This window comes from Typopeltis vanoorti, chromosome 3 (assembly GCF_054136105.1).
Source record: "Typopeltis vanoorti isolate ZY-2024b chromosome 3, IOZ_Tvanoo_1.0, whole genome shotgun sequence".
NCBI classification, from domain to species: Eukaryota; Metazoa; Arthropoda; class Arachnida; order Uropygi; family Thelyphonidae; genus Typopeltis; species Typopeltis vanoorti.
In genome coordinates, this window is record NC_143551.1 from 135520333 (window position 1) to 135544810 (window position 24478).

Here is a 24478-nt window from a genome sequence, read left to right on the forward strand (position 1 = left end):
AATGCATAGCATTATGCACACCCAAAAGAATGTGTGCTTTCCATTATGGGATATAAGGCAATTAGTGTGAGGTCAGTAGTTTCTACATACAAGTAGCCTATGTATTGCAAGTTGACTCAATGGATTCAAGGAAAAGACTATGACTGAAGATGCCAATGATTTGAAGCGACTAAAATGATCATAAGAAGTAAAAATCTCTTATAAAATTGCTTGGTATGTTTTACATAGTATATACCCAAAGTAAAATGCTTTCTACATCTACTCTCATCCTGAGATTTTTATTTAATAAGGTCAGAACACCTTGTGGCAACTTGTTTAGGTAAAATTTATAAGCTCTGTATTACTTCCACTATGGCATTTTTGGGTCTGGCTCCCACTGACACGACCTCAATAAAGGTCGAAACCAGTCTGGGTAGTGGCCCTTGCCTTTAATGCATAGCATCATACATCTCCGCAAGGGGATGTGCTTTGCATTAGGGGAAATTCTAAGGAAAGTGATCATCAGAGCTTACTCCACCTTCACCACGAATTGCCTCAGACTTGGACTATGTTCAGGTACAAACTTGACTTGTCTGTTTGCTTACTTGGGAAAAAAAAAAGGATTAAAACCTAGCTTATAAAATTGCTTGGTATCTTTTACATAGTATATACCCAATGTAAAAAACTTTCTACAATGAAGTAGGTAATCCAGGAATTCTGCTTCAGAGGTCAAAAATATTTTTCAAATCAGTTAAGTGCTTTTCATTGTATGTAGAGTGTTGTGCTTAGAATTATATTGCTCATTTATTTATAACTTCATATTTACCTTTTTTGTCTTATTTTCCTATGAAATGTGTTCAAATTAATAAGCATATAAATCCAATTTATAAGTTTCTTACTATGAAAATTTTGTTTTGAATCATTAATGTAAAACTAACTCAGGAATGTTGGCATTCATTAACAATCCAGAATTTCTTTGTGGTCCATAAATCTTCAAACATGAATGCATGTGTGCAAATGTAAAAACACAATAACTTCGATATTTTACAAAGTTTAATTGCATATCATATCAAATATGAGAAAGTCACTGATTATGTAATGCGATTATTGTGATTCAGTATAAAAAATGATTTAAAGAATAAATATCAATAAAGCAAAGTCAAACAGTGCAGAATTTACATCAAGAATATTTATAATCGAAATATATACAACTGTTCAGCCTCCATTTTTGCACTTCAACGTATGGGTATTCAGCTATGAATAGCCGAGCAATATTCTTTACAATTCATTGTATTAAACCACAGATGCCACTTAGATTTCGGTTTCTTTGGGCAGCTATCTGGTAATTTTATTCTAATGAAGATATCCTCAAAGCATTTATGTTGTCTATTTTGTATATATATATCTGCAAAAAATAATGGCAACATTTAAAAATTTAAAATCAGCTAGCATTAATACACAAAACTAAACATATTCTCTGATCGATATCAGCATTGGTCAACCTAAGTACTCAAGAACCATTTTCCTTCATTATATGATTTCACAATAAATAAATAAAAAAGTAAGCATATCACTTAAAAAGGAGAAGTTAAAAGTTTCAACGAAGGGTTTATAATAACATTTTTATTTTCAAAAGGAAAATTAAACATTGCACAGAATCTATTTTTCATGTCCTCCCCACAAGTAATCATCTTTTGGTTAAGAAAAAGATAGAAATAATGAAGAACAACTAATTATGCAAAGCATATTGATCTTTTCCAGACCAAACAGGATTACACTGGGACTTGATCCAGCCTGCCACTTATAATGCTTAGATACATAAATGTAATGTAATTAATGCCCTAAACCAGCATTTCTCAACCTTTCTAAGCCTAAGGAGCAGTAAAATGCCTAAAACAATTCTACGGACCACTAAATCATGAAATTTTTTTAAAAAAATGTATGTGGGGATTTACCAACATTTTGGGAAAAAACTGCCTTTTATGACATAATAAATCTAAAAGCAAGTTTTGGAAACCTAATTAAGTTGGAAGTAAATGATTAAAAGTGTATCATCACTAAACAAAGTTTTAATTTTTATTAAACAAATAAAGGTATCGGTTTGATTTGCTGTGGGCAAATGAATGTGTATGTCAGCCAGGTCCTGCTGATACCCCCATTCATCTGCCCACAGCAACTTTTATATTTTATGTTATCCCCATTCATCAAGCTCACCCCACAACAACTTTTTTAGTGCCGTTGATACCATGGGGAATGTCAGTGTCATCCCGCTGATACCTTCATTCACCTGCCCACAACAACAACATTTATCTTTAATCTCCATTCATCTACCCACAGCAACTTTTATATGTTATCCCCATTCATCTGCCCATACTCATGATGTTAGCCCAAAGAATCTTCATGCACTCTCTGATTTGACCTGCGACATGTAAACTGTTCTATTCGCTAAGTGCATTGTGAGACGAGGGAAAAATGTTCTTATCTTACTCCATTCATCATAATACTGAATACGAATTTGACATCCACGGATTCCATCCCTTGTCCTGTCCAAACCATCCCCTGCATATACCCAAAAATTTCACTCAGAACATCCCAAAGCCATCCATCCACACACACTCTTCCAGCTGATAAGAATCGCCTTATTTCCCTGACAAGTTTTCCATGACCACCAAAAAAAAAAAAAAAAAAAAAAAAAAAAAAAAAAAAATTAAGACATCCTGTTATGTGGGGTCCAATCCACATGGTCGGGAGCATTTTCCTGCCAGCGACCATATGCTGTATATATGGTAGGCATGTGATTTGTGCTGTGTTTGATGATGGTTTTAATTATATCCATCCTGTTTATCCAGACACGCAACAGTGGTCATCGTAAATCTGGCAGATTCAATAATCATGTGGTGGTTTTATTTATATCCGTCCCATGTGGTGCTTGTATTCGTTACGTTGTGATGTGTTTCTGTACAATCCATGACCGTACGGATTTGGTGTGCTCACCTGCATATTCCCGCAAGCAACCGTATGAGATACGGAACTTTGCTAAAAGGGATGCGGGCAGCTATCCTCCTCGCTAGCAGAGCTGAGCCTCACCATGACGTCACTTTCGTTTCATCACCGATTTTGGAAATGGATTAATTCCAAAACCAGTAACGAGAATATTTAGAAATTGTAGTCCAAATAAATAATGATATAATTATGTTACTACTTAATTTTAATGAGATGGTTAAGCTTCTCAGTCTTTGCAGAGTTGCTGGATATCTGGCTCAATATTGGTCAACTTCAGCACACACACACACCAAGACGATTTCTGTATTGTTTTTATTTGAAGAAGCGATGAAAATCCTTTCTCACAAAGATAAGTTGTAGATAACTGCATGACGATTTTCAGTGCTTCTTCAGATAATTCACCTCTCACTGAAGGCAGGATCCAGAATCAAGCCAAACCAACATCACGGAATTGCATTTTAAGCCCACTGTCACTTGAAAGCTTAATTAACTTTCTTTTTTCGATAATGAAAGGTCATTTTCATGACTACAAGCCTGAAATAGATCTCGAATCCAGAGAAATTTCTTATAAAAGTTATTTGGAAAATATGTTTCAGAGTTTTGAGGTGGTCATCACAAACCCTTTCCAGAAACTCAGAATCAACAAAAAAATAATTTTCCACTAAAAAGGTTTCCAATGTTGGAAAAGGTGCAAATTATCTGTCTTTTATATAACTAATGCACAACACCAGTTTTTTTTCTCCCTCAAATGCCTTTATTTTGTCATAGGCATCAAGAACAGTTAAAGAATTTCCCTGAAGGGAGAGATTTAGTTCATTTAATTTCTAAAAAAATGTCTGAAAGATAGGATAGTGTTGATAACCATGCTTCGTAAACAAGGAGTGATGCAAAATTAGAATTACGTTCATTTACAAACAATAAAACTTTGTGCCTTAATTGAAATAATCTTGTTAGTACTTTGCCCCTAGAAAGCCAGCGAATTTCAGAATGAAGCAAAAGTTGCATCTATTCACTGCCCATTTCATCACAGAGTACTGAAAATAACCTGTTATTTAACTGTCGAGCCTTAATAAAATTAATTAGCTTTACAGCGTTGCATAGCACAGTTTTAATTCTGGTGGCATTCCTTTGGAGGCCAACCTTTCCCTATATATGAAACAATATACCCGATTCATATCTGGAGCCACTTCCTGGACCATAGAAACAACCCCCAACTATGCCTGCCTGTAAGGGCACGAGCTCCATCCGAACAGAAACCCATGCATTTTTCCCACTGGATCCCTTTGTGTATTATGTAATTATTGAGAGTGTGAAATATTTCTTCTCCAGTTGTTCGGGATGACAAAGTTCTACAAAACAGAATATTGGTATGAATGTTGTTATTATGCGCATATCTTACATAGCATATTAACTGCGCATCATCTGTAACATCAGTAGTCTCGTCTATTTGTAACGCATAATAAGGGCTCTTCTTAACTCTTTCGATTAATGGATTCTGCAACCTACAGTGTCATTGAAAGATGAGTCAAATCAACATCTTTTAGTAACTTGTTGCCAAACATAGTTTTTACCACATCTTTTATAGTTGGAAGTAATAAATTTTCCCCAAAAGAATGAGGTTTCCCTGTTTTCGCTATGCGCAAACTTAAGAGATAGATGCTTCAGTGCCTTCCTATTAATCGAACCCATGGCCGAAACCACATCTTTCCCATGATTTAATGTCGCTGAAATTGGCATCCCCCCCCCCAATTTGCTTATTTTTCACATCACAATGTTTAGTTTCTAAATGTTGGAGTTTCGCAGGTTTCACGCACCCGTTCGACAACACTTCATAACACAAAACACACTGAGGTTTCTGTTCACTTTCATCTTCACACCAAGTAAACCCGAATTCCAAATATGAACTATTATATTTCTTACTGTATTTTTTCTTTGAACTGCTTGTTTCTTCTACTTTAATAGCATCAGATTTACTTGTCATTACAACACGTGTATCAAAATTAGGGTTAGCATCACCTCTTTCATTTGCTCTTATTTTCAAAGTCCTAGTTCTAAGCCACTTTTCCATTATTAAAAAGGTTTCCGAAAAATATATGAATACTGTTGTTAACTCACGACACACTTTGTCCAAGTATCATTAGTACTTCTGAAGGTATACTGAGCCTTGGTTGAAGGAGGAAAACCTTCAGTAATAAAAATCAATAAACAACAAGCAATTGGTTGAAATGTAGATAAACACATATTCACTTCAAATCTGACAAAACAAGGGAGGGTGGAAGCAATAAACTATATTGTTGTTCACTTCATCCCTCTTATTATTCGTCATTCTGCTGCTACAAATTATTGTAGTGCCAGAATGATGAGTAATAAAAGAGGGGTGAAGTAAACAATATAGTTTTATTGCTTCCGCCTTTGAACATGCTGATGCTATTTGTTTTTTTTTAAGTCTCCATTTGATTTCAATAATTTTTACTTACTTATTCAATTTTAATTTGTTTGAATAACTAAAAAATATATATTTATTTAATTAATTTAAGTCTGCATGCAGACACAGGTTGAGAAACACTGCCTTCTGAAGGTATGCTGAGCCTTAGTTGAAGGAGGAAAACCTTCAGTAATAAAAATCAATAAACAACAAGCAATTGGTTGAAATGTGGATAACACATGTTCACTTCAAACCATCAGTTTCCAACTGGAGGTACGTGCTGGGCGGTACACAAAAAATAATCAGTAATGGCAGAAAAACAAGTAAAGTAAACAAAATACAAAATGTTAGTTAGGGAACAATAAATGTTAAGTTTGAATCACTGCTAATAGTGACACTTCAAAACTAGCTCACATTAGTGAACGATGATTAGCGAGGACGTGGCTATGAACCCCTCCCCGAAACCACTCTTCTACCAATCATTAGCTATTTTATAAACAAGGGGTACAATTCATAGAAAACATGTTTAAAAGGGCTACACAAGTGGAAAAAGGTTGGGAACCACTGCCCTAAACTATTGACATACTCATTGAATTTTTACAAAGTATCACCTCTCAAGAGTTCCTTTATACAAATTAATCATGTGATTATGAAATGGAAATATAAACAAATCAAAAATTTAACTCAATGATTTTGAACTGTATTGAGCATAAACAGTTATTAGAACCTATTTACTAAACAGTGGTTCTCACCTGGTATAATGCCTAAAGGAAAGAAGCAGTTTTTGTTGTTAAACAAAATTAATGAAACTTGGCTTTCTGAGGGAGAATTACTAACTGGTATTGGGTGTAAATGGTACAGTATTTTTAGGAAGGACAGAAAAGGAGGAGGATGATGATGCTAATGATATCAGATGATTTCAGTCCAAGTGTTAATAAGTTTTCTATGTAGTAGTGAGTTTGTATGGCTTGGGAATATACCATTGTACTTTTAGACTTTGGTAAAGCTTTTGACAGAATACAGCATGGAAGACTGTTGCAAAAATTGGAGGTTATGAGGTTGGTAAGCTATTAGCATGGATAAGAGGATGAGCAACTAAGATATCAAAAAATTGTATGCAGGGGATGAGTCTGCAAGATTTAAAGTAATTAGTCATTGGTCCATTATTCAATCTTTACACTAGCAGAATTATACATTCTGCTATTGGGAAGGATTTGACAGAAAACAATAGTTATTTGCTGATGATGCAAAATAGATAAGGTAATTAGGAATGCAACTGACATACAGTGCTTGCAGAATGATTTGAATAAGCAGGAACTGTGGGCATGTGAAAATAACTGTCAGTTCAGTGCTAGTTATGCACTTTGTTCTGATGAGATATCGAATGGCATATTATATTAGCGAGGCTATGCTAGAAAAAACTGACTAGGCTCAGAATCATGGAGTTTGAGTAGGAAGTTGAAGTTCATGAGCCATATAGCAAAGACTGTAAATACAACTCAGAGGACTACAGCAATACTGAAACAAACCTTGGCATGCAAAGATAGGGAAGTCATTTTGCTTCTTTACAAGGTCTTGATATGACTTCAACTACTGTGCACAAGTCTGGTCTCTTAGTTTCCATAGTGGTGATGATACAGTGGAGAGAGTGAAAATGAGTGTTAAAGTTAATAGCAGGATTATGGAATGCCATTGAGAATTTTGTTCTGCAAAGTATATCATCCCTCTTTTTGCTGTTAACTGTAGACACTAGTATACAGCAAAAAGAGGGATGATATGACAGAGACTGCCAAATTTTTTGAAAGGGTCATAGCATTAGTACTACTTATTTATTTTATGTAGGTTGGGGAGAGAGGATAAAAGGGCATTCATGGAAACTGAAAATGAATTCAATGAAGAAACACCCAATCACACACTACTTGCTCTATGAGATATTTTTCTCTTAAAATGTAGTGCGTGATTGAAATAGCTGGCCTTTGGAGGTGGTGGGCACAAATAATGTGAATGAATTCAAGAAATGTTATAATAGCTGGTAGATGATATGTGGTCTCCCTCGATAAGTCCCCAATAGGGATCTATGGTAATAATAATAATAAATGTTATAGTAGTCTTATTTAATGGCATCCCCCATTATAATTCTTTTTACTGATTCAACTATTTGAAGTGATTATTCTTCTCTAGCTGTAGTCATTTTTAATAAAATCTAGTATTCAGGATTACCAGATATAATTTATTTTTCATCAGACATTTTATGTATAAAATTATGTATGTAGTATAACATGTTAAACACAAGTATAGATACAATTGTGATAACGTCACTATGCTAGAAATGCACTCCACATCAATTAATGCAACAATTCAGTTACCAATAATGGTATCACTATCAGAAATTTTGATTTCTTAGTTAAAATATATAGGCATTATATCCTTATTGAATAAAATGATCTTGGATAGAAACTGAGTGAATTATACAACTGGCAACTTAACTATATCTGACAGCACAATCTAGCTCTCAATTATGAAGACTGAAGCCATAATGAAAGTCTGCTGTTAAATTGGAAGAGAGGGCATCACAATTATTACTTCTATAAAAAAAAAAAATTAACATTATGGCTGCATGAAATATCAGGTCATTAAAGACCAAACTGAACTTGCTCTGCATTCAACACAGATGGTAGTTAAGTAAAAATGAAACCAGATCACAAATGCAAACAAATGGAAATTTATCTCATATTGTGAGAGGACAATATTTGATAATTTCATAATTAGATCATTTTAATAAGAGATATTAAAAAACACATCCTGCCCACTGCATCTTTTGAACTTTATTATACTAAATATTATAGGCTCTTTGTAAAGTTGATGTAACTCATGGTTGTATCTGATACTACAAAGCCCATTATCATTCACTTGGCATATTTTTTTTAAAGATTTTCCTTTCAAAAGCTGAAATCAAATTCTCTATTCTCACTGTAAATATCCTGGTTTCGCATCTGCAGGTAACAATAAATGAATTATCAATGATCTATTAAGGAAAACTAGTTTTCCAATGGATATCTTTTGGGGGAAATACACGAGAGAATGAAAAGCCTGATTACCCTTCCATCTGATTCCACACTTCTACCATCTTATTTGGTTCGCCTATGATTATAACTTCTAAATATCTGAATTATTTCACTTTTTCTATTTCAAGGTTATCAATTTTCACATTTGTATCAGGTAAATGATTCTTCTTGGCATTGATCATTATTTTAGTTTTTTGTTCATTAATTTTTAGATCTGCTGATTTTTCTAATTCAAAATATTTTTATTCTGCCTTCTGTTTGGTTCTAGATATGACGTTAATGTGTATGTTACTAACTTGTTTCTTAAGAGTGTCTTTAGAACCTACTGGCAATGACCAGATAACATATTTCAAGGTCAAGTAAAAAAAAAAAAGTGTTGGAGCCAGACTACTCCTTGTTTTAATCCTAGTTATTATTATTAGTGTTGTTTTACAGGCACCTCCAAGGAGTCTGAAGAATCATTGCAGGAGACCTCAATTATCCACACAATCTATCATACTTCTCCTTGAACCCACTAACAGACAAAGCACTCACAAGTGACTCTGGCAACCCATTTCACTCATTCACAACTCTCCAAGCAAACCATCTAGTCCTCACCCCCCCCCCCACCAACCACACCTTTATTCAACTTCCAGGGATGACCTCTTGTTCTGGCTCTCCACCCATTGCTGAAGCATTTCCCTTGCTTCCTTATCCCCAAGAAACCCAGGGCACCAGACTTAAGCATGGTAATCCAAATGTGGACATATCAAGGTCTTATAAAGTGGAATAACTTCCTTATCTCTACTTGTTTGTGTTCTTCAATAGCCAAATAATCTTATGAGCTACTTTAGCAACAAGTCCTCTAAACTTTAACTCTGTCTACCACCACCCCTAAATCTTTAGTTTCATCTATTTCCTGGAGTACAGTTCCATCATTGTGGTACACAGCTTGTAATTTTTTTTTATAAAATGCATAACCTTCCATTTCTCAACATTAAACTGACACCCATTATCTTTTTCCCATACTGACAGCGTATTTAAATTGTCCCCCAAACTCTCCACATCACTTTGATAAACTATTACTCTACCTAATTTTCATTAGCAAACAACTGAATATTTCCTTTCAGGTTATTTCCTATATCATTTATGTACAAATTAAATGAGTGATCCCAATGAACCTCATGGCACACCCCCAGTCACCTGTTTTTGCTTTGATTCCACCCTGCCACATACCGCTCTTTGATATCTGTTGAGCAGCTACCCTCCTCAAGAGGGTGGCTGCTCAACACATAACCAGTGTCATATCTATCCCCATTTGTTCTAATTTGCATAACAGAGTTCCATCTGGTATTCTCTCAAATGCCCTTGCAAAATCACCATGTAGCCATTTCCTTTATCCAAATCAGCTATCACTACTATAATGAGGCTACATGATGTAGTCTCATAAAGTATCATATTCTTATCCACCCATTCTTAAATTCTTCTTTTGACAAATTTTTCCAGTAAAACACTATGCCTAAAATACTGATTGGTCTATAATTTACTACTGCAGTCTTAAACCTCTCTTATATAAGAGAATTATTTTTCTCTTTTTCCACTCCCTTGGAACTCTACCAGAGCTGAGACTTAATTAAACTTCCTCCTAAGCATAATCATGTGTCTTGAAGTTCCACATATACCCCTTCTTGATAGAATATCCCTCATGTTTTATAATCTCCCAAGTCAAGACCACATAGTCACTTTTGCAAATCAGAGGCAATGTAGCCACATTGGTTATGGATAGCTCTTCTGGTCCTATGACCAGGTCCAGTACTCTCACACCCCTAGTTCCCCCATCACATGCTGCCTCAAGTAATTATCTCTCAGTAGGTTTATAAATGCCATTTCCTTCCTGTCATGTAATCTTTCTTTCTTCCAGTTTATATCTCCATAGTTGAAGTTCCTGCGCTCATTGTACTAATTTGCCTATCATCATCCTTATCTTTCCTGAAAATACTAATCCCTTCAACATTCTATCCCTGTATCCAAGTCTCGCCAATGACTATAACTTTTGGTGAGGTTGCACTAACCAAAGCCAAAAACTCCTCCCTCTTGTTCCTGATACTTCTGGTATTAGGATATAGTAACTGAAGTATCCCTTTAGGCTGGCCCAATCACCTTTACCTTCTGAATTGACTAACTTATTCAATATTTTTGCTTGAGAGACTAGATTCTGCACTTGGTCATTCTCACACTCACTTGCCTCATGGATGTGTTCACACAAACTCTCCTACTTCCACCCTAATCGCTCAAGTTTTCCTGGATATGAATTTCACCATGCTCAGTGAACATGGCTCTCTCTCTCTCTAGACACCTAACACCAAAACCATATAGATGCAGTCCATCATCATTATAAAAAATCCTTCTTTCCATCAAACACAGACCACCGATCCTACATCATTCCTTCTGCACAACCTGCCTACTGATTCATTTGGTTCACGGACAATTCATTGCAGGAAAAACTCATTGCAGAAAAAATTCGCTGAAAACGTAATTCGTTAGAAAATTGAAGTCAGTTTGGTTTAATGTGTTATGTAGAGGTGTGTGATATTTGATAGTGAATTGTATCTGAGAGATACTGCAAACTCTAATGTCAATATAGTATTGACTTTTTTTTTTTTTTTAATTTTATTTATTTACCATTGAAAATGGCTGAAAAAATATATCAACAGGGTAATCCATCAGATGTTGAAGAAATTCAGCGAACATTACTTGAATCCAATGATGAGAATGACAGAATTGAATGCAAAAGTCAAAGTGATATTTGATAGTAAATTGTATCTGAGAGATACTGCAAGCTCCGATGTCAGTATAGTATTGGTTTAGTTTTTTTATTTATTTATTTGTTTCTTTTTTTCAATAACTTCTAGATTGTAAACTGAAAATAAATAAACCATCATGTATATTTGTAGTGTTTTTTTTTAAAGTTTTATCGCATTTCAGCATGTACTAATAATGAATGCATCTCTCGGATACATGCAACCTAAGCTGCAAGTTTTTCGACCGTGACCTCTGCAGGGTTAACCTCCCAACCGGCCAGAATGTGTGTGTGTGTGTGTGTGTGTGTGTGTGTGTGTGTGTGTATATATATATATATATATATATATACTTCCAACAAATCCTGGATACAAGTCAGACCACCTGTTGAAAAAACATGGATATCAAGTGCATTTGACTGTCATATCTTTTTAGAAGGTGTGATAATCCTTCATGCTGACGAGAACACTTAACCAGATTACCTTGTGTACGTAGCTACATTCAGTTACCTATTGCCAGAAATGCAGTTGCTTGCCGTTTGCTCAGTAACTGGAATCTAAATTACATTACCTACAAGTTATATTTATTTTTGCTACTTGTTTTATCATATAATTATAGTTTTTAATGCCAGTGCAAATAAGAGATCCTTTCATATTTCTTCACTTAAGATTTGCACCACTCTGGAGAACAATGCCACTATCTTTTTTTTTTTTTTTTTTTTTTTTTTTTTTTTTTTCCCCTAATTATCTTAGTCACCAATACATTTTATTCTCCCAGAACTTGATTCAAGATAATTATTTTTGTCAAACAATTATTTTATAAATTCATAAAAATCCGAATCTTAAAATAAATACAGCCACCATCTGTTATAAATTGTTTTCTTTATTTTTTATTCATGATCTTAGAAAATTAGTTCACAGATTGCATGAAAGTTCGCTCTTTTATGATATTACCTTATAGATAATCATACATAAATCTTGGATCATATCACATAATGTATAATATTTATACCGTAATCTGTAGTTCTTTGCATTCAACTTTCTTGCTTTCCTAGAATCACTCATTATATATTGAAATGAATGGCTCATATGAAGTAAACTTATATACACATTTTCTGCTAATTTAATATTATGTGGCAATTTTGAAGTAGCGATACTTTCCCCTATAGTTCATCATTCGAAACATGTATAGGTGCATGCATCAAAATGAAATTTTATTTCTAAAATTTTCATAACAGAATTAAAATTGTATTTCATCTATGATGGCTCACCGCCCCCCCCTTTCCAAACTATCACACACACACACAAGTACTGCTAGGTAACCTGTGTGCACCTTCTTTTTATTTGAATTCGTTATTGTATCAGATAACTTTTAATATTCTGATACTGAAGTTAAATTGTGATTATTACAAATGAGCAAATTTTGTATATTTTCTCATTTATATTATTTCCTGATAAATATCAATCATTAAATTGTGATATTGGGGAAATTAATGTTTAAAAAGCAGTGTCATCATACAAAAGCACTATCAGAATAAAATTTTAAAAAAATTTTCTTATGTGGGAAAAATTTTTTTTTTTTCACATATATTCACAATGAATTTTCCAGTGATGAATAGTCTCTGCGATGATTTTTCCTCGCAATGACTTGTTGGCAGTGAGCTGTCTGGACACTGATTCATTTGCTACCAACATCCTCCTCCTCAGTTCACCTCTATCATAGTGCAGCAGGAGACTTGCAATCTTCAACTCCTCACTCTTCATTTGTGCATTTTTCTAACTCCTTTACATCCTCCCTCATAGAATACTTCTTACCTCTCAGATCATTTGTGCCAACCAAGATAATTAGTTCTTTCACTTTACCCTTTTTGCATCTAAATGATATGCTAATATCAGGAATTTCTGTGCCAGGGAAACATGATTTTGTTACACTTTCATTAATAAGTACATAATGAAATCTCAGTACATAATATTCTTCTTAATTTGTTCTTCTTGTTTGTTTCCTCAGTCTTTATTATTACTTTGGATCACCTGCTTCTTTCTCTTTTCAGCCCTGCTAATTTCTGCAACTTTTTTCTCTTTTTATGATAGTGAGCATAGGCTAGCGAGAGCAAGGATAAAAATAAACATCAAGAGGAAGAGATTGAAATTGTTAATGAAAAAAAATAAAAACACTAGAAAGTGAACATATAATATAAACATCATCATCAAATTCCTGCTATGTACCCTCAAGGGGTATACAGGTTATGACAGTACTACATGAAAAAAATTACATCATTATTAATTTCCTATCTACAATTTTCCTCCAAATCAGTCTGTTACTTGTCAAGACTCCAACATTATCAGATCTTATATTTCTATCGTCTAAGGCACTTTGTACCATATCAATCCACCTATATCTTGGTCTTCCTTTGGGTCGTTTTGCTGCCAACCTGGCAGAGAACACTTGTTTTGCTAATCTTTCCTCACCCATTCTGTTTAAGTGACCATACCACCTGAGATTAGCTCTGCTAACGCATTCCTGGATGCTGACAATGTCAAGTTCTTTCCTAATATCCTCGTTTTTAATATGATATTGCCATTGATGCCATCTGTTTACGCCTATAATCTTTCTCAGGACTCTCATATCTGTGGTCTCTAGTCTTTGGTCAAGTGTTTTACTTCTGACCCAGCTCTCCGATCCATAAGTTAAAACTGGTTTGAACAACACTGTCTTGTATACAGCTAATTTAGTGTTCCGACTAATTTCTCTCTTATTCCATATGAATTTATTCAATTGACTTCCCACCATACCAGCTTTGCTGATTCTGTTGTCTATTTCTATATTTAATTTACCATCTTCAGTAAAAATCATGCCTAAGTAACTGAAATGTTTTACTTGTTCCACAGGTTCTCCATTCACAACACAGTTGACATTTTCAATGATTCTGCCTATTTTCATTGTTTTTGTCTTTTTATTGCTGACCTTCATACCATATCTATTACAACAGCTATTCAATTTAGTCAGACAATCTTGCAGACTTGTAGCGGATTTATTTAGAAGTATAACATCATCCGCATAAAGCAAAGAGCTGACATTAACATCTCCAATTTTGATATCATGTTTAATACCACTTTCCTTCATAATGTGATCCATATAGATAATGAATAACAGAGCGGATAATGTACATCCTTGTCTCACACCAGATTTAACATTAAACCATCTTCCTGTACTTCCTTCAATTCTAACAGCTGACTTACAACTCAAATAAACACTAAGTATTGCTCGATATAATGCCCCATTGACACCATATAACTGCACCAAATTGAATAACTTCTCTCTTGGCACCTTGTCATATGCCTTTTCCAAATCGACAAAACTTAAATACAGATCTTTGTTATATTCCCATGCTTTCTCAACTATTTGTCGTAAAGCGAAGATCTGATCCTGACAGACTCTATTTGGTCTGGATCCAGCTTGTTCTTCACCAAGCTTTTCTTCCACAATTCTTCTCAATCGTTTCTCAAGTATACTTGCATAGATCTTGCCGGGAACACTCAGTAGCGAAATACCTATGCACTTTTATTTCCCTTTTTATATATGGGTACTATGAGAGCTCTACTCCAATCATCAGGAATTCGTCCCTCTGTCCAGGCCTTCTGAACTATGCAGTGCAGCCACTGTAAGACTCTCACACCACCATACTTCAGCATTTCTTGTCGAATATCATCTACTCCTGCTGCCTTTCCACATTTCAAGCCTTTGATGGCTTTTTCTACTTCAAGTATGGATATGTATTCCTGACTGCATGCCTGGTCAGTGTTTATTACCACTATGCTGTCATCAGTGCTTGTTTCATTTAGAAGTTTTTCAAAGTAATTACTCCATATCAAGATATCTTTTTCTTCCGTTTTCATGTCACCTTTATCATCTCTAACTCCTTTTACGGCACTCTTTCCTCTATTTTTAAGCTTCTTCAACAACCTCCAGAATATTTTGCCACCTTCTTGATATTTATTTTCTATATTCTTGCCAAAGTCCTCCCATGACTTTTGTTTAGTTAGTTTTACACAGTGTTTAGCATTCTTGCATTTGTCTCTATATTCTCTAAGAGCACAAGCTGACTTATCTGACAGCAACTATTGATATGCTTTTTTCTTTTCCTTCACTGCCTCTTTAACTTCTTGTGTCCACCAGGCAGTTCTGATTTTTTTTATCCTTACAGACAACCTCACCACATGTCTCTCTGGCAGAATCAATCAATGTTTTCTTCAGAGTTTGCCACCGAATCTCCAAAGTTTGATTCCTGTTCTCAAACTCTTTCATTTTTTCTTCAATAATCTTTGTGTATTTTAGTCTACAGTTCACACCTGAGAGCTGCTCAACTTTTATTCGCTTTAAAACTTTCTTACATGTTATTCTTTTCAATATGAAATTTAATTTTATCTAAATGAAATTTAATTTTAATGCTCAAGACTAGATAGTGATCACTTCTAATTTCAAATCCTCTGTACACTCTGGTGTCCTGCACCAGGGAGAAAACATCACTATCAACAATAACACAATCAATGAGACTTTTCTTATTCCTTGCCTCTTCCCTCCATGTGAATTTGTGCACATTTTTATGTTGGAACATGGTGTTAGTAATAACCAGTCCATGTCCTGAGCAGAAATCCAACAGATATTTGCCATTATTATTAGCTTTGCTGTTTTCTCCAAATTTTTCCAAATATTTTTATATATTTCACAATCATTTCCTACTCTGCTATTTAGATCCCCAACAAGGACCAACTTTTCCTTTTTCATTGTGTCAGTTGCTTTTTCTAAAGCCTAAAAAAATTCCTCCACTTCTACCTTAGTAGAACCTTCTGTGGGACCATAGGCACAAATAAGTCTCATTGTCCAGTTCCCCATTCTCATATTTGCCCGCATTACTCTACTTGAGACTGACTGCCATTCAAGAAGATTAACCTCATAATTTGTGTTGAATACTATGGCTACTCCTTCTTTTCCTTGATTGTCATTGCCTGAATATAACATTTCGTATTTATTGCTCAGAAAGATCTCACCAGTTTTTGTCTTTTTTGTTTCAGTCACCCCTATTATGTCGATCTGGTACTTATCTAATTCCTCAGCTAGCTCCATTTCTTTGCCATTCAGGCTTCTTATATTGATAGTACTGATCTTTAACTCTGTTGATTTTGAGTTGGAGTGTGTTTTCAGATTTGTTCCAGTAGCTGACTTTTCGTTGTTCGCCCTGGTTCTCTGGCGAAAACAACGGGGGCCTTGTTTAACTGGGCGACGCCCCAGCCAGCATGAAATTTTGTCATGTTGTACCATCATTTTTTTATTTTGGTTTAACTAATAAGAATACAATTTGGTCGGCTAAATCCCAAATTGCCAGCCCATCTTCGTTCGTTCAGTATCAAAGTAGATACCCAACAGGGTGCACCATGAGAAGGTGAGGATTTGACATTAGGTCAGAAGCCCTGGTCGGTTCTCTGCATTCCTTTAAAGGCTATGTGGAGGTCTCCTCTCAGTTATACAGCTTTGACCCTTAAGCACCCCTAGCAGTTGTCTATAGATGTATTAATATAATTTTTTATTTCAAATGGTTGTTGACTGCATAAATCACATATAATGAGTGCTATTTGTCATTTAATTTAACTGAATGAAAGGAGACATTGCTTGTATCTTCTCACCATGTGAATTTGTGCATGTCTTTATGTCTGAACAAGTGGTTAGCAATAATTAGTCCATGTTCTAAACAAATTCAAGTAGATTCTTAACATTATTATTAGTTTTGCTCTCTTCTCCAAATTTCCCCAAAACATTATGCCCAGGATTCATTTCCTATTTTCCTGCTTAGATCACCAACAAGGATCAGCTTTTCCATTTTGTCAACTGCCTTCTCTAATGACTTGAAAGATTCTTCTACTTCTTCCTTTGTGGGACCACAGGCACAATTTCATTATTCAATTCCCAATTTTGAAGTTTGCCCATATAACTACTTGAAATTGCCTTCCAGTCAATTTTCAGCTGATCTTCATCTTTGGCACTGAATTCAAAAAATAAGATCCCATATTTATTATTTAGCAAGAAGTCATCTCTTTCAGTCTTCTTTGTCTCAGTAACACTAGTTATGTCCATGTTATACCTCTCTAGTTCTGCTTATGTTGATGATGCTATTTTCTTAATTCTGTAACTGAGCGTGTTCCAGTAGCTGACTTTTAAACTGTTTGATTTTCGTTAGGGAAACTGTTTGTTTCCCTAACGAAAACAATGGGGGATGGCTTTAAATGGCTAAATGTCCCCACAGCCAGCATAAAAACCCATAATATTGTACCAACATGCTGGTTTGTGGTTTACACCAATAAAGAATGCAATCTGGTTGGCTAAATCCCAAATTACCAACTCATTCTCATTCATTTAGTATTTAGTGGACTTATTAAAGAGGTACACCATATAAAGGTGAGGATTGGACATTAGACCATAAGCCGTACTGATTTTTTTTGCATTTACCTAGTTTTGACTCTCAAGTAACCCCATAACATGAGCTGAATAAGGGAAAAACAAAAGCTATACAATGATACTGTTAGATCTTGCAAAGCTATCTGACAAGATAACACATAAGACACTATTAAGTAAACTGGAGCAGTGGGGCCGAACAAGAATTTCATAGTATGGATAAGTGGATACTGATGACAGACATTAAAGAGTAGATATAATGAAGTCAAATGACCAGTGGTGTGTCAGAGTAAGTTGTGCACTAATGATACTGGGAATGATTTTAGTATCCAGTTTGTTACTAAAGATGCTAGACTGGGAAGGGGGAAGGCAACACTTAACACATTCGAATTGGGACTCTCTTGCCACCATCCTAACTATCTGGCAGGGCAAGAGAAAACACTGTGCCCCTAGGCAATTTCTTGCTTGCATATTGGCGGACACATCACATATGACATTCTTTGATTATAACCAAATGCCGTATGTGTGTGTGTGGGGGGGGGGGGGGGAACTAATGTGGTTAATATATTAGAAAACAATTAACTTACTAAGTTTGTAATATGCTAGTATTTTGTTGGAGACCAACAAATGCAGTTCACTTTTATAATACATATGATTAATTTTTATTCAGGAATAGGTGAATTTTTACTTACTAAAGTAAAAATTTTACTAAAATAGAAACATTCCATCCCCAACAGACACTATATTGCAGAAGCAAGAAACACAAGTACTTTTATTATACAATGAAATCTGTGGTGAAAAAAAAAAGACCAAAACGGGTGAGATCTTTCTGAGCGATAAATACAAAATGTTATATTCAGGCAATGACAATCAAGGAAAAGAAGGAGTAGCCATAGTATTCAACACAAAACACGAGGCAAATCTTCTTGAATGGCAGTCAGTCTCAAGTAGAGTGATGTGGGCAAATATGAGAATGGGGAACTGGATAATGAGACTTATTTGTGCCTATGGTCCCACAGAAGGTTCTACTAAGGTAGAAGTGGAAGAATTTTTTGAGGCTTTAGAAAAAGCAACTGACACAATGAAAAAGGAAAAGTTGGTCCTTGTTGGGGATCTAAATAGCAGAGTAGGAAATGATTGCGATATACAAAAATATTTTGGGAAAATTTGGAGAAAAGAGCAAAGCTAATAATAATGGCAAATATCTGTTGGATTTCTGCTCAGGACATAGATTGGTTATTACTAGCACCATGTTCCAACATATAAATGTGCACAAATTCACATGGAGAGAAGAGGCAAAGAATAAGAAAATTCTCACTGACTATGTTATTGTTGATAGTGATGTTTTCTCCCTGGTGCAGGACACCAGAGTGCATAGAGGATTTGAAATTGGAAGTGATCACTATTTAGTCTTGAGCAGGATAAAATTGAATTTCATATTGAAAAGAATAACATGTAAGAAAGTTTTAAAGTGAATAAAAGTTGAGCAGCTTTCAGATGTGAACTGTAGACTAAAATAATATAATAAAAATACACAAAGATTATTGAAGAAAAAATGAAAGAGTGAGAACAGCAACCAAGCCTTGGTGATTCAGTGGCAAACTCTGAAGAAAATATTGATTGATTCTGGAAGAGAGACATGTGGTGAAGTTGTCTGCAAGGATAAAAAAATCAGAACTCCCTGGTGGACACAGGAAGTTAAAGAGGCAGTGAAGGACAAGAAGAAAGCATATCAAAAGTTCCTGTCAAATAAGTCACCTTGTGCTCTTAGAGAATATAGAGACAAATGCAAGAATGCTAAACACTAAAACTAGCTAAACAAAAATCATGGGAGGACTTTGGCAAGAATATAGAAAATAAATATCAAGAAGGTGGTAAGATATTCTGGAGGTTGTTGAAGAAGCTTAAAAATAGAGGAAAGAGTGCCGTAAAAGGAGTTAGAGATGATAAAGGTGACATGAAAACGGAAGAAAAAGATATCTTGATATGGAGTAATTACTTTGAAAAACTGCTAAATGAAACAAGCAGTGATGACAGCACAGTGGTAAAAAACACTGACCAGGCATGCAGTCAGGAATACATATCCATACTTGAAGTAGAAAAAGCCATCAAAGGCTTGAAATGTGGAAAGGCAGCAGGAGTAGATGATATTCGACCAGAAATGCTGAAGTATGGTGGTGTGAGAATCTTACAGTGGCTGCACTGCATAGTTCAGAAGGCCTGGACAGAGGGACGAATTCCTGATGATTGGAGTAGAGCTCTCATAGTACCCATATATAAAAAGGGAAATAAAAGTGCATAGGTATTTCCCTACTGAGTGTTCCTGGCAAGATCTATGCAAGTATACTTGAGAAACGATTGAGAAGAATTGTGGAAGAAAAGCTTGGTGAAGAACAAGCTGGATCCAGACCAAATAGAGTCTGTCAGGATCAGATCTTCGCTTTACGACAAATAGTTGAGAAAGCATGGGAATATAACAAAGATCTGTATTTAAGTTTTGTCGATTTGGAAAAGGCATATGACAAGGTGCCAAGAGAGAAGTTATTCAATATGCTGCAGTTATATGGTGTCAATGGGGCATTATATCGAGCAATACTTAGTGTTTATTTGAGTTGTAAGTCAGCTGTTAGAATTGAAGTAAGTACAGGAAGATGGTTTAATGTTAAATCTGGTGTGAGACAAGGATGTACATTATCCCCTCTGTTATTCATTATCTATATGGATCACATTATGAAGGAAAGTGGTATTAAACATGATATCAAAATTGGAGATGTTAATGTCAGCTCTTTGCTTTATGCAGATGATGTTATACTTCTAAATAAATCTGCAAGATTCTTTGACTAAATTGAATAGCTGTTGTAATAGATATGGTATGAAGGTCATCATTAAAAAGACAAAGACAATGAAAATAGGTAGAATTGTTGAAAATATCAATTGTGTTGTGAACGGGGAACCTGTGGAACAAGTAAAACATTTCAGCTACTTAGGTACGATTTTTAGTGAAGATGGTAAATTAAATATATATAGAAATAGACAACAGAATCAGCACGGCTGGTATGGTGAGAAGTCAATTGAATAAATTCATATGGAATAAGAGAGAAATTAGTCGGAACACTAAATTAGCGGAATACAAGACAGTGTTCAAACCAGTTTTAACTTATGGATCTGAGAGCTGGGTCAGAAGTAAAACACTTGACCAAAGACTAGAGACCACAGATATGAGAGTCCTGAGAAAGATTATAGGCGTGAACAGATGCCATCAATGGCAATATCATATTAAAAATGAGGATATTAGGAAAGAACTTGACATTGTCAGCATCCAGGAATGCGTTAGCAGAGCTAATCTCAGGTGGTATGGTCACTTAAATAGAATGGGTGAGGAAAGATTAGCAAAACAAGTGTTCTCTGCCAGGTTGGCAGGAAAACGACCCAGAGGAAGACCAAGATATAGGTGGATTGATATGGTACAAAGTGCCTTAGACGATAGAAATATAAGATATGATAATGTTGGAGTCTTGACAAGTAACAGACTGATTTGGAGGAAAATTGTAGATAGGAAGTTAGAAATGATAATTTTCTCATGTAGTACTATCATATCCTGTACACTCCTTGTGGGTATATGGCAGGAATTTGATGATGATGAAATCTGTGGAGAATTCATGACTAAACAAACACATGTAATAACTATAGTAATAAGTTCTAATAAGTAAATATTTCATCCTAAGTATCTTAGGACATCGTCAGTACAGTTAATTCAAACAATACTACGAATAATATACAGTTAGTGAGCATGATTACAATGGAATCCCAATATGTGTGCTGTAGCGTGTTATAGAATTAAATTAAAATATAACTGAAAAAATAAAAAATAATAACATATATAAAGAAATTATTTAACACAATTTTGTAATAATTTCCCATACTTTAGGAATAGCAAGAATATCATTACGGTTTAGATTTGGTCTGTGAAGTAATTTTATTGTATCACTAAATACACAGTACAGAGAAATTTGCCATGTATGTACTATATCTAGCAACAATTAGTATAATTAGAGACAAATGAAAGGACCCAAAGTAATGGAAAGAAATGTCCCCTCCCACACGCATAACACCAGAAGCAGTTTTATTGTAGTGCCAAATGCAGTGGCTAACTAAACACATTTGTCCTAACATCCTCTTTCAGTTACAGAAAATATGTTAACAGCTGCTTTCTCTACAGTTGGTAAATGTATAGTAAATAAATACCAGGGGCAAGCTAAGAACAGGATTTCTTTCCCTATTTTTATTAATTGTTAAGATTTTTTTAATTCATTTTTATATAGACCAGAAAACTTGCTCTAGAAACCAAACATGTAACTTTTTCAAGACACTTGACCCCTCCAATAAGAAGAGAGATGGTCTCAGTGGGCAATGAAATTCATCTCCCACCTAAAGATAATCACAAAACACCTAAGCCTACGATAGGATTTGAAATTACAGCCTGTTAGTTGGAAAGCATATACACTAACCACTTGGCCAAGAAATGTAATAATAATGAAATCTAAGGAAAAAAAAAAAAAAAAAATCTAATGCCAATAATGACATAAGCATCATGTTGCAAAACCTCCATAATGCAATAGACAGGAAGCAAACAAGACCAAGACTCAGTGCATTCAGAACTAAATGAAACTTTGTCTGCAAGGATGGGAGAGGCACAAAAATACACAGCTACACTGCTCTGATACTTTTAAGAGCACATATTCTGAGGAAGAACAAAATATATTTTCTTCTGAAAAATTCCTTCCCCCCCCCTTTTTTTTTAAATATATAGTGAATATTGTAACCCAACAAGAAAAGCTTAGGTGTTGACAATTATTTGAAAATTAGAAATATAAGCAAGTTAATAAAACATCTTTTTGTAAAATAGTTCATTTATTGTTGTTAATATTGTTAAAATAAGTGAGTATTACCGTTAACTTTCAGTATGACAAACTTTTTTTTTAGGTCCTAATAAGTTTGATATATTGAGAGCAGACTGTATTAAAACATTTCCAGTGCATTATTATTGAAAATCATGCAGTAAAATACCGTAAGCTTAAAGTAACAGGATAAAACCAGTAAAAGCATGATAACAAGCACCAAAACATACATACTGAATATTAAGTTAAAAAACAAAGATATTTTAGAAATAGAGCAGCTCCTTTATCACAACTAGGCTAAAAGTGATATAATCGAATGAGATATATTAAATTAGAAGTGTTAATTTGACATACTTGAGTGCACTTTTGAAAGTAAAGATGGTATAAAATTTGATACAAGACTTGATCACAGCTGAGAGTAGACATATGTATCAGATAGCCAAAAAACGTGAATAAAAATGAATAATGAAAGAATGAATAACGCAAACTATTTAAAACTGAAAATAAAGAATAGAAGGAACAAACAAACACATACACAGCAAAAGAATTACCAACAATTCCACAAACACAAAAATTCCCTATTTAGTGTACCCCATCCCCATGGCAATTCAACAAAATAAATTACTTCCTGTTATTCTCAAACAAACTAAATCTTAATATAACATTTCAATAAAACCATGCAGCAAGCTCACGGTTTTCTGCAATTTCATCTGATGACATTTTAAATGGAATGGCCAATACCTGTCATGTTGTTGGTTTGCTGTGTATAACAGGTTTTTTCGTTCCTTTATTCTTTCTTTTAAATTCATAGTTTGCTTAATTCATTTTTTTCCATTACAGGGAACTCTCATATGTAGGGGTTGCATTCTCGAGAACTGCTATGTAAAAGATGGGAAACTTATAATATAGGATAATAGAAATTGCATTCCCAAATGAGATAGATTCCAATTTTTCAAGATTAATTTAATAGAAAATGCATATATTTTCCCCGAATATTAAGGCATACAAGTAGTAAATAAAATAGTTCTTTTGTTTTATACATATTAAATATTAAAGTATTTCTTTATTTTCATAACTAATACAGTGTAACCATATCTTAATCACATCTTTAGCTGGCATGCTGAAGTTGAAAGCTCATAGGATGTTGAAGGCTGCTTGCTTTTTTTTCAAGAATATCTCTGTAGAAACCTGACTTGCAGTTTAAACTTCTGATTGTAACCTCCTTCTGCTATCTTTACTTTAAAGAGATCATGAAAAACTTCAGTGGCAAAGTGATCTGCAGCTGCAAACTTGCTAGTCATATCAACGTGGAACACAAAGTGAATCTTACATATCAGTTAAACCACCCACAACTGGCAGCAAAAAGGTGTCTGTTGCCCACCCCAAGACAAAGGCAGATTCTGCTGGTTTTAATGCTCGATCCATATATAGCCAGCATCTTTTCCATTTTGTCAAATGCATGAAATCGAGATTTCCTTACACTGGTCATGCTGAGATTCATGGACGACTGAATGCTATTCCAAATCATATCAGCATTTTCATAAATTTGTTTTCTCACTGTAGAAGCACTCAGTCCTGTGGTCCTTTGAATGTCAATGCTACATTCACCTTTATCAAATCAAATTCAGAACTTCCAACAATAATTTCTGTGCCTGATAGTAGGCACAGAAGTTATTTTAAAATAAAGACAATACCACACAGACAAATAAGGCAGTAGGAACACAAAATGGACACTGAGCACAGAGAATGGAAACAACGATAGTTCTTATATACTGAAATCACATATAACAAGAAATATCTATATTTGTTTTATTCAAGTTTTCAGTTATCTAATATGTATTTCTTTGCTCAGATGTCAGTTCCTTTATGTTCAGCATTTCTAC

General features: G+C 34.6%; 1 protein-coding gene across 3 annotated transcripts in view; it reads right to left on the bottom strand.

Annotated features, from left to right (window-relative positions):
- Positions 1–1018: 1018 nt before the first annotated feature.
- Nasp (Nuclear autoantigenic sperm protein) overlaps positions 1019–24478 on the bottom strand; it is a 218189-nt gene continuing 194729 nt past the window's right edge. For all 3 annotated transcript variants that reach the window (XR_016548137.1, XM_090390866.1, XM_090390867.1), the window contains one exon: positions 1019–1384. The gene's annotated coding sequence lies outside the window, so the exon portion shown is untranslated. The remainder of the gene's footprint in view (positions 1385–24478) is intronic.